The following is a 14,303-nucleotide window of genomic DNA, read 5'->3' as shown; positions in this document are numbered from 1 at the left end:
ATGAAAATGAATCAGAGAAATAAGTGACACCATGAAGCATTCCAATGTCAGAATAATTGGAATCCCGGAGGGAGTGGAGAGAGAGAGAGGACTAGAAGATGTATTTGAGCAAATCGTAGCTGAGAACTTCCCTAATCTGGGGAATGAAACAAACATTTGCGTCCTAGAGGCAGAGACGACCCCTCCCAAGATCAAGGAAAACAGGCCAACACCCTGGCATGTAGGGGGGAGGTTAGGGGGAAGAGATTCCTTACGTACAGAGGGAGGAACATCAGAATAACGTCAGACCTATCCACAGAGACCTGGCAAGCCAGAAAGGCCTGGCAAGACATATTCAGGGTACTAAATGAGAACAACATGCAGCCAAGAATACCTTCTCCTGCAAGGCTGTCATTTAGAATGGATGGAGAGATGCAGAGGTTTCAAGACCGGCAGAAACTGAAAGAATATGTGACCACTAAGCCAGCCTTGCAAGAAATATTAAGGGGGGGTTCTATAAAAGGAGAAAGAGCCCAAGAGTGATATACAACAGAAATTTACAGAGATAATCTATAAAAACAACATCTTCACAGGCAACATGATGATAATTAATTCATATCTTTCAATAATCACTCTCAACACGAATGGCCTAAATGCCCTGATAAAACGGCACAGGGTTGCAGATTGGATAAAAACATAGGACCCATCCATATGCTGCCTATAAGAGACTCATTTTGAACCTAAAGATACATCCAGACTGAAAGTGAAGGGATGGAGATCCATCTTCCATGCCAGCAGACCTCAAAAGAAAGCTGGGGTAGCAATTCTTATATCAGACAAATTAGATTTTAAACTAAAGTCTGTAATTAGAGACACAGAAGGACACTATATCATTCTTAAAGGGTCTATCCAACAAGAAGATCTAACAATTGTAAATATCTATGCCCCCCGCATGGGAGCAGCCATCTACATAAGCCAACTGTTAACCAAAATAAAGAGTCATATTGATAACAATATGCTAATTGTAGGAGACCTCAATACTCCACTCTCAGCAATGGACAGATCATCTAAGCAGAAAATCAACAAAGAAACAAGAGCTTTGAATGATACACTGGACCAGATGGACCTCATAGATATTTACAGAACATTCCACCCTAAAACAACAGAATACTCATTCTTCTCGAGCACACATGGAATTTTCTCCAGAATAGACCACATACTGGGTCACAAATCAGGTCTCAACCGATACCAAAAGAGATTATTCCCTGCATATTCTCAGACCACATGCTTTAAAGCTGGAACTCAATCACAAGAAAACAATTGGCAGAAATTCAAACACTTGGAAGCTAAAGACCACTCTGCTCAAGAATGTTTGGGTCAACCAGGAAATCAAAGAAGAACTTAAACAATTCATGGAAATCAATGGGAACGAAAACACATCGGTCCAAAACCTGTGGGAAAATGCAAAGGTGGTCCTAAGGGGGAAATACATAGCCATCCAAGGCTCACTCAAAAAAATAGGAAAATCCCGAATTTGCCAACTAACTCTACACCTTAAAGAACTAGAGAAAAAGCAACAAACAATGCCTAAGCCATGCATTAGAAGAGAAATAATTAAAATTAGAGCAGAGATCAATGAATTAGAAACCAGAAACACAGTAGATCAGATCAATGAAACTAGAAGTTGGTTCTTTGAAAGAATTAATAAGATCGATAAACCACTGGCCAGACTTATCCAAAAGAAAAGAGAAAGGACCCAAATTAATAAAATTATGAGTGAAAGGGGAGAGATCACGACTAACACCAAGGAAATAGAAACAATTATTAGAAATTATTATCAACAACTATATGCCAATAAACTGAGGAATCTAGATGAAATGGAGGCCTTCCTGGAAACCTATAAGCTGCCAAGACTGAAACAGGAAGAAATTGACAACCTGAATAGCCAATAACCAGTAATGAGATTGAAGCAGTGATCAAAAAACTCCCAAAAAACAAGAGTCCAGGGCCTGATGGATTCCCTGGGGAATTCTACCAAACATTCAAAGAAGAAATAATACCTATCCTCCTGAAGCTGTTTCAAAAAATAGAAACAGAAGGAAAGCTTCCAAACTCATTCTATGAGGCCAGCATTACCCTAATCCCCAAACCAGCCAAAGACCCCCTCAAAAAGGAGAATTTCAGACCAATATCCCCGATGAATATGGATTCCAAAATCCTCAACAAAATCCTAGCTAATAGGATCCAACAATACATTAAAAGAATCATCCACCATGACCAAGTGGGACTTATCCCCGGGATGCAAGGGTGTTTCAACATTCGCAAATCAATCAATGTGATAGAACACATTAATAAGAGGAGGGAGAAGAACCATATGGTCCTCTCAATTGATGCAGTAAAAGCATTTGACAACATACAACATCCTTTCCTGATTAAAACTCTTCAAAGTATAGGGATAGAGGGAACATTCCTCAAGTTCATAAAATCCATCTATGAAAAACCCACAGTGAATATCATCCTCAATGGGGAAAAGCTGAGAGCCTTTCCCTTAAGATCAGGAACACCTCAAGGATGCCCACTCTCGCCACTATTGTTCAACATAGTACTAGAAGTCCTAGCAACAGCAATCAGACAACAAAAAGAAATAAAAGGTATTCAAATTGGCAAAGAAGAAGTCAAACTCTCTCTTTTCGCAGATGACATGATACTTTATGTGGAAAACCCAAAAGACTCCACCCCCAAATTATTAGAACTCATACAGCAATTCAGTAATGTGGCAGGATACAAAATCAATGCGCAGAAATCAGTTGCTTTCTTATATACTAACAACGCAACTGTAGAAAGAGAAATTAGAGAAACGATTCCATTTACAATAGCACCAAAAAAACAGAAGATACCTCGGAGTAAACCTAACCAAAGAGGTAAAGATCTATACTCTAGGAACTACAGAACACTCATGAAAGAAATTGAAGAAGACACAGAAAGATGGAAAAATATTCCATGCTCATGGACTGGAAGAATAAACATTGTTAAAATGTCTATGCTACCCAGAGCAATCTATACCTTCAATGCCATCCTGATCAAAATTCCTATGACATTTTTCAAAGTGCTGGAACAAACAATCCTAAAATTTGTATGGAATCAGAAAAGACCCCAAATCGCCAAGGAAATGTTGAGAAAGAAAAACAAAGCTGGGGGGGCATCACGTTGCCCACTTTCAAGCTATATTACAAAGCTGTGATCACCAAGACAGCAGGGTACTGGCACAAAAACAGACATATAGACCAATGGAACAGAATAGAGAACCCATATATGGACCCTCAACTGTATGGTCAAATAATCTTCGACAAAGCAGGAAAAAATATGCAATGGAAAAAAGACAGTCTCTTCAATAAATGGTGCTGGGAAAATTGGACAGCCACATGCAGAAGAATGAAACTCGACCATTTTTTAACACTATACACAAAGATAAGCTCAAAATGGATGAAAGACCTCAATGTGAGACAGGAATCCATCAAAATTCTAGAGGAGACCATAGGCAGTAACCTCTTTGACATAGCCCACAGCAACTTCTTTCAAGATACATCTCCAAAAGCTAGTGAAACAAAAGCAAAAATGAACTTTTGGGACTTGATCAAGATAAAAAGCTTCTGCACAGCAAAGGAAACAGTCAACAAAACAAAGAGGCAACCCACAGAATGGGAGAAGATATTTGCAAATGACACTACAGATAAAGGGCTGGTATCCAAGATCTATAAAGAACTTCTCAAACTCAACACCCAAAAAACAAATAATCAAGTCAAAAAGTGGGCAGAAGATATGAAAAGACACTTCTCTGAAGAAGACATACAAATGGCTAATAGACACATGAAAAAATGTTCATCATCATTAGCCATCAGGGAAATTCAAATTAAAACCACATGGAGATACCACTTTAAACCAGTTAGAATGGCAAAAATGGACAGGGAAAGAAACAACAAATGTTGGAGAGGTGTGGAGAAAGGGGAACCCTCTTACACTGTTGGTGGGAATGCAAGTTGGTATAGCCACTTTGGGAAACAGTGTGGAGATTCCTCAAAAATTTAAAAATAGAGCTACCCTATGACCCAGCAATTGCACTACTGGGTATTTACCCCCAAAGACACAGATGTAGTGAAAAGAAGGGCCATATGCACGCCAATGTTCATAGCAACAATATCTGCAATAGCCAAACTGTGGAAAGAGCCGAGATGCCCTTCAACAGATGAATGAATAAAGAAGATGTGGTCCATATATACAATGGAATATTACTCAGCCATCAGAAAGGATGAATACCCAACTTTTACATCAACATGGATGGGACTGGAGGAGATTATGCTAAGTGAAAGAAGTCAAGCAGAGAAAGTTAATTATCATAGGGTTTCACTTATTTGTGGAACATAAGGAAGAGCATGGAGGACATTAGGAGAAGGAAGGGAAAAATGAAGGGAGGGAAATCAGAGGGAGAGATGAACCATGAGAGTCTATGGACTCTGAGAAACAAACAGGGTTTTAGAGGGGAGGGGGGAGGGGGGATTGGTTAGCCCAGTGATGGGTATTAGGGAGGGCACGTACTTCATGGAGCACTGGGTGTTATACGAAAACAATGGATCGTGGATCACCACATCAAAAACTAATGATGTATTGTATGGTGACTAACATAACATAATAAGATTAAAAAAAAAAAAGAAGAAAGGCAGATTCAGACTTGCTACTGAGCCTAGTAGAGACCAAACAGCTGACCATGGGACATCAAGTGGTTACCTGTCATTCACTGGGTATTATTTGATTGACCAAATCAGAAAAAAATGGACGTACACAGCAGCATTCCATTGTCAAGTGGAAATGGTTTGCATAAGACTAGGCCCAAGCAAGTCTGAAAAGAACAGTTGAAGAGCACAGACAGGTGGCTCAGATTCCCACAGTACTTGCTCCTCATACTGTGCTAAAGAACTTATCATAAAACTAAACAGATCCACTTTATAAGACATTCTTTATTCTGTGATTAAGCCCTTCTACTTTTTAAGATGAAAACTTTTTTATTTGATTATATAATGATGGTAGGAAATACTAGAGTTTGTTTCCTTTATTATTTGTTGCTCAATGTTTATACTTGGCAAAATAAAATATGACTACCCTCTATTGGTTTCTGGGAATTTTATTAGTTTGTGCAAGGCAAAGTTTAGAAACCACTAGTGTATTGCTTATGAGCACTCTAGGCCCTAGAGATAGTTCCAACCCCAACTCCACACTAATATCTGGAGGAAATTTATTTACCCTTCCTGGAGCTCAGTTTCCTCATTGACTTCATAGGGCTTGGGGGCAAATTAAATGAGAGAGTGAATAGAAAGCGTTTCTTTCAGCCAGTATCTGGAATCTAATAAGAGTTCAAAACTTATGTTATTATTGGTTTATTATTATTATTATTGCTCTTACTATTCCTATTAATACATTGGTCCAAATCATAGCAGAAGAGAAGCTATCAAAACTTTCTGTACCACTTTGAGTGGGTATCTCAGACTATTATATCACCTACTCTTAGGACACAGTGTGAGTTCCTATATTAGACACAGACATAAGAATCAAGCAGCTTGGATACCAACCTGGCCCTCTTCCCAACTTCCAGTGAAACTACCACATCACTTCTCATCCACAAAATGAAGGGTGGGAGGAGATGGTCTCTCAGGTTCTTTAAAGCACTGACCTAGTTTGGCTGTAAGAAGCATCTCCAAAATGGTCCTAAGCTCTCTGTATCGCTTCATCAGGAAAAGGGAATGAGTGGGAATAGCGTGATTCAAATATGTTTGCTTTCTAGCCACTTTTTTAGGTGAAATTTACATAACATAAAATTAACCATTTTAAAGTGTACAATTCAGTAGCATTTAGTACATTCATAATGTTGTGCAACCACCACCTCTATCTAGTTCCAGAACGTTTCTCATACTCATTAAGTAGTCAGTTCCCCATTTCCCCTCCCCCTACTCCCTGGCACCACCAATATGTGACCTGTCTCTATGGACTTACCTATTGTGGATATTTCATATAAATGGAATCATACACTATGTAACATTTTGGGTCTGGCTTCTTTCACTTAGCATGTTTTTGAAGTTCATCTCTGTTGTAGCAAGTATCAGCACTTCATTATTTTTTTATGTCAAAGTGATATTCCATAGTATGCCTTGACTGTAATTTGTTCATCCTTTCATACATAATGGACATTTGGGTTGTCATAGCCACTTCTCATCAGCCATGATCACTAATGACTTCCACTGTGGCTATCCCTTTTTGCTTTTAACTTGCCTCTCTTGTTTTGCAATAATAGACATCTCAGTCCATTCAATGCGTCAGTTAATGTTAAAGCACCTACGTTCCAATAGGGCCTTATTTCAAAAGATATTTTTTGGTTCAACAGCATCCCCCATAACTCAAATCAACCTCTTTACTCAGAGAGTGGTGCCATTTAAGATGTGTGCCCTAAAAACAGCCCTGGTGTGCAAGAGAATACAGCAACTTCATAGTCTATGGTGACCAACCGATATAAACAAACAAACAAATACGTACTAGAGAAGGGAAAAAAACCAGAGTGGCTCCATGGGAACTTTGGAAGGCAGATGATGCGGTCTGTCATATCAAGAGAGAGCTTTTGTCCCGTCAACAAGATGGCAGAAGTGGTCCATCTTTATGGCCCTAGTCCCCTATCTGGAGTGAGCTGTCATGAGAGAGTTCTACCCTGCATATCAAAGGGCCTTTTATCTCCTCCTTTATTTCTGTGCAGTCACTCAGTCCTCTCATCACAGACCAATAACATGAGGACCTTATTCCGAATTGGAGAACCATCTCTCAGGAAGATTATGAAGATCATGTTTCCACACCAGAGATTACGAGGCCTGCTGAGTTGATTGTGTGATTTGGAAGTAAACTAAGTCTATGACCTCTCAGGTCGGTTATCCAAATGTAAGAATATCATTATCACTTGCTTTGTGGCACCTTTTCCTCCCCACTTAGATTCTGCTGCTTCATGCAATGAGTCCTATCTCTGAAACTGCCTCACCCAAAAAGTTGTGTCTACACCCCACTGAGGGAAATGGAGAGCTGGCAATGATCCAGTTCATTCGATCAACATAGCTGGCGGAACCAGATAATTTAAGCTCCAAATTTCCCCATTAATCAAAATAGTCTGATGACGGATACATCTGCTTTTACTTTGGATTGTATAGACACAGTCTAATTGCGCATTTCCTAAAAACAGAATTGTATCATCTATAACATTCATAGAGCTCTTCCTGCCCACATTTCTTTCCCAGTCTGTTTGACTGAACAGATAACTCAGTAATTAAAATTCATAATCAACACATGTTGAGTATTTTTCCTCTTTCTTCTGTTTTTACAATCCTTTTCCCTGACTTCTGGGTGGTTTGTCAACTGTTCCACTTTTCAGAAGTAAACACAAGAGGTTATCTTCCTATGGGGTCACCATGTTGGCTATCTTTCTCATACCTTTCCTCTTCCCTCTTGCCTCAGCACCAAGCTCCACTACTTCTGAAGGCAGGAACTTCAGAAACATTGACAGCTCTAACTGTCCTTGGAGGCCAGTTCGGAGACTAAAGTAGCTAGTAGTAAGAGAAATAAACAATGGAGGCAACAGAGTGTTGGTTTGGAGCCAGATGTACCACTGTGTTTACAGCCATGGTCTTCTATTTCGGAAGGTCTGAGTCCTAGACAAGCTTATTCGCCTTGTGCCATTGGAATGGAATCTGGCCAGGCCAACCTTGTGCCAGACAAGTGGGAAGATGGCTGGTGGACTGGTAGGTTGCTAAGATTGCAGTTAGCAGGAGGTAAAAGGGTCTCTGGTAGAATGTCTGCCTGGGGGCACAAAATGAATACATTCTGAAAAGGAAAACTAAGCTCTTGAAGCTGACTTAGGTCTTTGGGGGTTGACTATGCAAGAGCCATGTTCAGCTTTAGAGCAGAGCCCACCTGGTTTCTAAAATAAACCTGAACCAAGACTGTCACTAACTTCTTTAACTGGGAACAGACCCCCAGACTGAGGTCTTCTTCGGAGTCTTTGCATCCCTCCCTTCAACGTGCTGGTAGCTTTTTTTCCGCTCAGCATTTGGAAAGCCCTACCCATAAATGGATCTCTCTGCTTCCTCACAGCAGCCCTGCTACGACATCTTACAGAGGAAGCCACTACCAAAATCACACCTTGATGGAGCTGCCAGCCCCTTCCCCTTTCGATGCCCTGAAGCCTTGTTCCTGGTTGCACTTTTGGGCTCAGAGAAGTTGCTGGTTCTTTGAAATTTAAAGCATTGAGATTCTAAAGCTGCTGTTGCATAACCCAATTAGAGAACCACTTTTAACTGGCTTGTGCATTTTGCCCAGACTTACCTTCATCAGAGTACATAAATGAGGATGCCTCCTCACAGTTCCAGAAATCTGTGAAGTCAAGATGGTATTTTTAACGCACCCATTTTAAACAATGTCTGTGCCGGACCACTTTTGTTTTTGCTGTTGGAGCAGGTGAGGAGCTCCTGAACAGCTGAGCTCCGGATTCGACATGTGTGGCCCAGGGAGGGGCCTTGGATTTTTCAAAGGGTAACGTTTTCACACATGGAAAAGCACTCAAGTGTTTTCACTCTTCATGGCTCAGTATAGCTCCTTCATGTGTATTTCATAGACAAATAAGAGGCATCTAACAATGGAAATTCTATCACGTTAACTGTTTTACTCTTCCTCCCATCTGGAGAACACACACATACCCACACACATGCACATGCACTTGGGAAGTTCACTTTCTTCTTGAATTCCGAAAACTTTTGTAAGTGTACCTAGAATTTTCTCCTGAGTATGCAGAAGGGCTCTGCATTTTCCCCAAACCCTGAGGAAAATGAGGTCTGGAATTCTCTACTCCAGGCAGAACCTGGCCTAGAAGCTGTAAAATTTCCTGAGATTCACAGATAAATAGGACATTGACTTCCTAGCACGTGGAAGGCCATGTGCCACATTCCATGGACTATGTAGAAATGGCATGTGGTGCCCTTCAGCCATAATGCAGAATAGCCTAAGACTAGTGAGGACAGCACACCCTTGAAACAGGGGCACCTGGTCATTTCTCTGTGCAAAGGAAAATAGGAAACTTTGGTCTCCTTACAGTCCCTCACAGACCCTGCTACCTTTGGTGGTAGAGGAGTCTAGAATATGCCACTGCATCATAAAAATTATTTTAAGAAGAAGGTGTTTGAGTTCCTCAAGTCCCTTATCTGCTAAAAAGCAGAGTCCCTCAAAAGAAGTCAAAAGAACTCAAATGTCATAAATCCTCTACTCGGGAATTTTTTGCAACCAGAGAAGATTGACTCTTATCACTGGAGAGGGGACATTGTCCTAAGACTGTCATGTCTTCCGTCTTTCCTCCCAAGGGCCCATTTACCTTCCAAAAGTCATTTGTTTTCCCATAAGTGCCCTTCTCCCTTTCCCTTCCCCTATTAAAGTGGTATATAAGTCCCAAATTCTAACTGCCACAGTTTTGTGTGACTTACCTTAAGTATGTGATTAAATCTGTCTTTTCTCCTACTAATCTGTCCTTTGTCAGTTTAATTTGTAAATCCCCACATTCTGAAGCTAACAGGACAGAGGAAAAGTTTTTCTTACTCTATAGTGGGGTCAGCATATGCTGGATATCTTCCACTTGGCCCTTCAGACATTGCCTCTAACCTCCTGCCCTTTGCTCTGCCTTAAGAGATTTGCTGTACAGACTACTCAACAGCCTCCCTTGTCCTCTGGTTTCCAGCTAGGTTTGGCCACTGGAGAGCATCAGAAGGAGCTCAGAGAAAGAAGAATGAAGTCATGGTACTTATATTTCCCCAAATCCCTCATCGCAGCGGGGTCACCAGGGGCCCTGTCCCTCAACTCCAAGTCCTAGTTCCTGTAAAGGATCTTGTTCCATACAACTTCTCTGGCTCCTGGTTCTGGTAACTGCTCCCTCCTCTTACCCCTTGTGGACTAGGGTTGAGAGTCCTAACTCTCCCTGAGTGCTGCAAGCACTTCTTGAATTTTCCTTTACCCTGCTCCATCTTTGTACATGGTCATATATTCGAAGTACCCAATTTGGACGTGCTTTCTCACCAGAACCCTCACGAATACACAGGAAAGACAGAAAACAATCATGGATTTGGAGGCAATCCCATTGCCTTTGAACCTGAGCCCCATCTCTAGGGAGTCACCAAATGCCTACTACTCTAAGCCCTCTCTCCTGGTTTGGCAGCAAGTTCCGGCTGTTTCTTGTTCCTCTGGAGCTATGAAAGCCCAATCACTGCTCTTACCACTTGGGCCACTGTCCTTGTGCTTATTAACAAGACAAAGGTAATGTCAGCATACCACCCACCACCAGCCCTCCAGCACTTGTGAGAAAGACCAACTGATCTGTGTGCCTCTTTCAGCAGAGAGTTTGACTCCAAAGCAGGAAGGTGACCACTTGCTTCTCATCAGGTGTTATAAACCAAAGGGGGGGCAGTGGGTCACCTGGTCTCCCCATAAAGCACACCTCTGATCATAAGGCACCCACTTGCACTGTTCTCCTATTGTCTAAAGGATTCCATCTGAGCTCCTTGGCCTGGAATTCAAAGTCCATTAGAATCTGGCCTCAGTCTATCCTTCCAGGTATGGCCAAAAGTCCTGGTCAACTGGCGGGTTAGATGATCAAGGACCTTATATGACAGGACAAGTCAGGGCATCTTCGTCTGGTGTGTAGGTGATGGGCCCTCACGGTGAGGAAGGGAAGATGAGTACAATGAGAGATCACACAGATGTCAGTGTGACCGAAGATCAGATGGAGGTAGCCTGAGGAGGGGTGGGGTGGAGAGCTCGGGAGGAGGAGGTCCCACAGCTTCCTTGGAATATGGCCTTCCCCAAGGTCAGGAGGGCTTGTGAGTGATGCCAACCCCTGCAGAGGGGCGTGTGGTATGGAACAAGCCTCTACAAGCTCCCAAGGAAGCAAGGGGTCAGTCTCCCCTGCTGCTGCAGCCCTGCTAGTGCACAAGGGTAGAAAAAGGAGGGGAAGGGAGAGGTTGGAAAAGGAAAGGAAGCAGGGAGAGGTGCCTTTTTGAAAGAGAAAGCCTCTGGGTTTCTGAACCACCCTATTCTTACACCCTCTCTAACCTTCCTTGCCATTCCAGAAAATGGATCAGATCCTGGAGCTTTGGGAGTCCAATGAGCAGACATTCAGGGATCAAGGCTGGGAGGTGAGGATTCCAGGAGGTGCTACACCACTGGCATCCCCTGCCCTCCTGTCAGCCTGTACACTGAGAGGCTGGCAGGGGCACCTGGGGACAGTACTGAGGCCCTGAGCTGAACAGAGGGGCCGAGGGCCGTGTTTCTACGTGGGGAGAGACATCACCTCTATAAAGATTTCACCTAGTCAAGACCCAATCACAAAAGAAGAAATAAAGATTCAACAATAATGTACGATGACCTCACTATCCACCAAAGAAACACAAGGTAAGGAAGGTATAGTTTTTTACCTATCAAATTACCGAACACTGAGAAAAAGAATGTACCCATGACTGGGGAGAGTTTAAAGAAATACAGCCTTTTACAACTCACTAGTTGTTATAGAAAGCAGAACTGCCTTACTGGTACTTTTTAGTAAGTATCAAAACCCTGAAAAGTGACACACCTGTCACACAGCCATCTCATTTAGCAGAACTGATCCCAGATCACTAATTAAGGATGTAACCAAGGTACAAACTCTCATTGGATGATTGCCTTTTGTCCAATTCCCAGTCTTCTACATTCGAGGACTGAAGATGGCATCTCCCCCTCTTACCAAACAATCCTTCATTCTGTTACCAGCCCAGTGAGAAAACTGTTCATTTTTTAATAAGCACATATATGAAAAAAAATGATCTTAGTGTCCATATAAACAAAAGTCCCAAATCCATTACCTTTCTATTCTAGGCTTTAGTTTTTGGCTTTGTTTCCACTGTCCTTCCCAGAAATAGTTCAACTCTTCACACTTTTTATTTAATTGGAAAGTCTTATATAATGCATATGACAAATAATTTAATATAGATTTGGTCCACGATGAGTCAGTCAGGAAAGATTAAAATACAGTAACAAAAATCCCCCAAATTTGTGTGGTTTAATCACCACAAGGTGTTATTTCTTACTCATGCTTCATATCCCACATGGGTCAGCTGGAGGGTCTGCTCTCATGGATGACCCAATGGGACCCAATTTGCTAGAGCCTCCATATCTGCAGCATTGTTGGCTGCCCAGGCAAAAGAACAGAACCCAGGAGGAACTGTACCCATAGAGACACCATCCCTTCCACTCACAAGTCTTGGAACAGAGTCACATGGCCACACAAGTAACTTCAGCGGTGGGGGGAAGCATGATTCTACCATGTCTGGAAGGAAGCATACCAGCATGTAAGTGAACCATCCTCATATTTACCCCACAGGCTGGGGCCAGAGAGTTTGCCCCTAATGTATCAGACTTAGGTATCAGACTGCATAATTCATTCCTGAAATTTTCTGAGTACGTCGTGAGGAAAGAGGAAATGGAATCAATCTCATTAATTGATGATTCATTCAGTGATTAACTATCGAGGATTTCTTCAGCATCATGCTAGGAATTAGGAAAATACAAAGAATTATAATCACAATGTTTCCAGGTGCTTAACTCTAGCTGAGGGGATAATATACTTGGCATGCAAAATTGAATATAAAATGTAGGGAGTCAGTAATATTGCCTGACGACAATATCAGACTATGGTTTCTTAACCCGCTCCAGCTTTCAGAATCGCTCAAGTAGCTATTTCAAATGATAAATAATCAAGCTCCAGCACCAGAAATATTGAATCAGAAAATAGTCAGTGTGATGAAAGGCAGGCACATGAACTTTGATAAAATTTCCCGGGTGATTGTGGGCTCACCTCAGGTTAAGAACCCTTGAAATATAAGAATCCAATAGTCATGCTCTTAAGGGACAAAAGAGTGTGACAGACACTACATACATGCGAGGTTTAGAGGAGGAAGAACCTGTAGTCTTCAGCCTTGTGGTCAGGGAAGTTGTCAAGAGGAAGGTGGGCCCTGGCCCCTCAAAGGATGTGTAGGGTTTGACTAAGTGGTTATAAGAGGTGAGGAGAGGCCAGGGCTCAGGAGTAAGTGTAGCTACATATAAATTATACTAGAAGGATAAAGAATAGTGCAATCACCAGGGACTTAAGTTGCAATGATGCTTAGAGTCTAAGTTTTCTGGAAAGTGAGTACTGAGTCTACGCCACTATCCAACTCTGTAGAAAGCCTTTGGAGCCGTACCACTCCTCAGCACTTCGGACAGTGCCAGACAAAAGATACTTGCTTCATTAATATTTGTTGAATTAATTAAATTATTAATTAATTCTGAATTGAATAACTAACAATCAAACTTCAAAAGTCAAAGAAGGTAATTAATGGCTGTTTATGAATAATTTATAACCAACTTCTCCTTTGGTTCTACTTCTCCCAGAGATTAAAACAAGAAGTTATGTGGCCCTTTCATTTTTTAAAAAAATAACATATACGCTACTCCTTCTTCCATAAGGCATTCTCAGAGCTTACCAAATAAGCTGAAGAGGCCACTGAGATCTCCTAAAAGACAGAAGCATATCATGGAGGGGCTGATAATGCACAATGGTTAAAGGTTAATAACTGTTGGAGCGGAACAGAACTTGCTGTGTCCCTTACTAGCTGTGTGACTTTGAACAAATTATTTACCCTGTTGAAGAAGTTGGGATAATTATATCTAACTCATAAGAATGTTTTGAGGATTAAATAATATCAAGACTATAGAGACAATTTAGAAAAATCTAAGACAAATGGCATGGTCACAACCAGTAGATTTCTTTTTTTTTTTTTTAAGATTTTATTTATTTATTTTTTTTTGACAGAGAGAGAAAGCACAAGCAGGGGGAGCAGCAGAGGGAGAAGGAGAGGCAGGGAGACCAGGGAGCCCGACCAGGGAGCCCAATGCGGGGCTCCATCCCAGGACTCCAGGATCATGACCTGAGCCAAAAGCAGACAAACCCTTAACAACTGAGCCACCCAGGTGCTCTACAACCAGTAGATCTTGACAATTACCTGGAACTATCACCTGTGACAGACGAGGCTACTGAGACATGCATTCAACTGAAGCAGCAAAAAACCTTCACACACTAAAACTCCACAAATCAAACCACACAGAGACAAGTGACCACACCTCATTCAGTATTGGATTTTAGATTTTATTAAATTATACAACTGCATGAAACATGCTAGACCATTTCCCAT

Source organism: Eumetopias jubatus, unplaced genomic scaffold (genome assembly GCF_037043125.1).
Source record: "Eumetopias jubatus isolate StellerSeaLion01/CBP00866 unplaced genomic scaffold, mEumJub1_p1.0 scaffold_14, whole genome shotgun sequence".
Classification (NCBI taxonomy): domain Eukaryota; kingdom Metazoa; phylum Chordata; class Mammalia; order Carnivora; family Otariidae; genus Eumetopias; species Eumetopias jubatus.
Note: the sequence above shows the minus strand (reverse complement) of the source record.